This window comes from Corvus kubaryi, unplaced genomic scaffold, assembly GCF_017639235.1.
Source record: "Corvus kubaryi isolate FWS band 111438036 unplaced genomic scaffold, C.kubaryi_AGA036_p1.0 134, whole genome shotgun sequence".
Taxonomy (NCBI): Eukaryota; Metazoa; Chordata; class Aves; order Passeriformes; family Corvidae; genus Corvus; species Corvus kubaryi.
This window is the reverse complement of record NW_024580668.1, coordinates 555,750-558,381: the sequence shown is the minus strand read 5'-3', so window position 1 is coordinate 558,381 and position 2,632 is coordinate 555,750. Positions and strand designations below refer to the sequence as shown.

At 52.7% G+C, this 2,632-nt stretch overlaps 3 non-coding genes across 3 annotated transcripts; all 3 read right to left on the bottom strand.

The window, feature by feature from the left end:
• Nucleotides 1–754: 754 nt before the first annotated feature.
• On the bottom strand, nt 755–845 carry LOC121675702. The gene has a single exon (XR_006020196.1). It is a non-coding gene; the product is annotated as a small nucleolar SNORD12/SNORD106 (small nucleolar RNA).
• Nucleotides 846–1,679: 834 nt separating this feature from the next.
• LOC121675708 lies at nt 1,680–1,769 on the bottom strand. The gene has a single exon (XR_006020198.1). It is a non-coding gene; the product is annotated as a small nucleolar SNORD12/SNORD106 (small nucleolar RNA).
• A 778-nt stretch (nt 1,770–2,547) lies between these two features.
• Nucleotides 2,548–2,632, bottom strand: LOC121675709. Its single transcript, XR_006020201.1, has one exon. It is a non-coding gene; the product is annotated as a small nucleolar SNORD12/SNORD106 (small nucleolar RNA).

Sequence of the window (2,632 nt, the reverse complement as noted above, 5' to 3'; positions counted from 1 at the left end):
ACGTCACAGTTGATCTTCGAGTAAAAAAAATAACACCAAAAGCAATCCTTCTCTTGCAAACAGACACATTGCCGAAAGCATGACTTTCATCCACTTCTCAAGGCATTGAGAACCTCCCATTCAGAGGTGGGGGGGAAACCCAAAAAGTATGAAGAACAAAAGCTCCCAGACTCTGCAAGAAGTACCTTGGTTTAGCACTGCTTAAATGGGGCAAGACAAAAACATTACATTTATGCCCTTGAAGTTGAATCAAAACCTTTCAGACCCCTCTGCCACTAATTTGAGGTCTTTTGGAAGAACTTCAGCTAATAGGAACTTTCCTGCAGGGAAACTGAAGTATTTCAACAGGGATACTCAGGTTTTAGCACTTACAACGGCCCCTTCTGCAATCCTAATCACTCTGCCAAATCTCCAGGGACATTACTTTGTCAAGGCACTGCAGAAACAACTTCCTTGGAGAAAGGTGTTCTTTCCATTTTTATTTAAGCCAGTGAACATAGGTGAATTAAAGTCTTACCATTCTCCCCTGGCACAGGGGCACACATGGTAGAGCAAACCAGACAACTGCCCACATCACACACTTCTTCACTGTCAGCTGCAGCCTTAACTTCAGGTCTCCCCAAGGCTCAGCCCCACTTCTGCCTTCACAGTGCCCTGGGGGTAAAGCCAAAGGGAACCATCAGCACCAGGCCCCTGATTCCAATGTTTTGGACAGTTGGTAACACCAGGGTGTGGGACACAGCAGCACTTCCCTGCTGGTGCATCAGACATGATCTGGCTTGAAGAGCAAGAAATCAACACTGTCGCTCTGATGGGGAAAAAAATCAGTCATCACTTACACCAGCAAGTCCCTAGGAGCTGGAGCTGTGGCTGCACACCTATGGCAGCTGTGCCACACTCACACCTTCCCTGGCAGAGCCACAAGCACCATGATCTAATAGCAGAGGAAGTAGCAGAGCCATGCCCACATTTGCAATCCCTTCACACTCCCTTAACCTGGCCAGCAGCACCTTCCACAGGGACACACTTCAGCCAGAATGGTTCCTGTTCCTTAATGGGGCAGCTGCTCAGGGCAGCCCATCACCCACACATCTCTGTGCACAGTGCCCTTAAAATGAGCCCTCTGAACACAATGCAGCAGGGAAGCAAACAGGACAGAGCAGTAAGCCACCATGCTATTCCACCTCAACACACACATGGGCAGCTTGCAGCTTCCTTGGCCTGCTGGTTGCCATTCACTTAGGACATGATGGAACAGGAGGCCCTCCCTGTACTCTCATTTCTGCAATACCTAGGCTAACACCCCTCAGTCTGGTCTCCAGGGTTAAACCAAAAGCAATTCCCTTGCAGAAAGATATTTCCTCCCCCTCTTCTTTTTTTTCCCCTCCCTTCTACTTTTAAAATTTAATTTACACATGTGATTCACACCTAATTCAAAGACTTACCATTATGTGCTAGAGGTTCAGGCATGATGGAGCAAACCAGACAACTGCCCACATCACACACTTCTTCATTGTCAGCTGTAGCCTTAACTTCAGGTCTCCCCAAGGCTCAGCCCCACTTCTGCCTTCACAGTGCCCTGGGGGTAAAGCCAAAGGGAACCATCAGCACCAGGCCCCTGATTCCAATGTTTTGGACAGTTGGTAACACCAGGGTGTGGGACACAGCAGCACTTCCCTGCTGGTGCATCAGACATGATCTGGCTTGAAGAGCAAGAAATCAACACTGTCGCTCTGATGGGGAAAAAATCAGTCATCACTTACACCAGCAAGTCCCTAGGAGCTGGAGCTGTGGCTGCACACCTATGGCAGCTGTGCCACACTCACACCTTCCCTGGCAGAGCCACGGGCAATGATGGAGTTCATGTAAATCCTTCCCCCAAAATAGGTGGCTGGTTGGCATGCTCTACAGGTACACAGGGCAGGGAAATATTCCTTAAAAATATGGAGAACATTGACACATGGGGGTTCCAGAGCAGAGCTCAAGACAGCCAAGACCCTTAACAGAAAAAGAGGCATCAGGCAGAGATTAACAGATTATTTCTGCCTTTTGCAGCCCCAGGTGTGGTGCCCATGTGAGGCTCTCGTTCTCCGCCGGCAGGCGCCGTGCTGCCCGTGCAGCCGCCCGAGCTCATGAGCACCATACGGTGCCCGGGGCAGGGCAGGACCCCCGGACAGCCCCGGAGCCGCCACGCACCGCCCATCCCGGGCTGCGGTCTCTGCCCGCGGGGCTCCTGCGGGAGGGACCCACACCCGGCACCTCTCCAGTGACAATGCGCGGCCCAAGTAAGTCAGTAACTCTTTTGAAAGAGCAAATATAAATACGTGTGGTTTTAGTTCAGTACGGAACAGTTATTCTGCACTTACCGCTGGGCCCTGGCAGGGGCTCGGGCCTGCCGGCGCACGCCGCGGAAGTGCCCTCATCGCCGGCCTGGCGTGGGGCACGGGGCTCCCGCCGGCGCCTTGGGCTCCGCCGCGCCCTACGGGGAAACAAAGCACAGTGAGCACCGGGGGCAGCGGACAGATAGCACCGGCCCGCGGCCGCTCCGCTGGTGCATCAGACACGACCTGGCTTGGACAGCGGTAGTCAACACTGTCGCTCTGACGGGGAAAGAGTCATCACCTCTACCAGC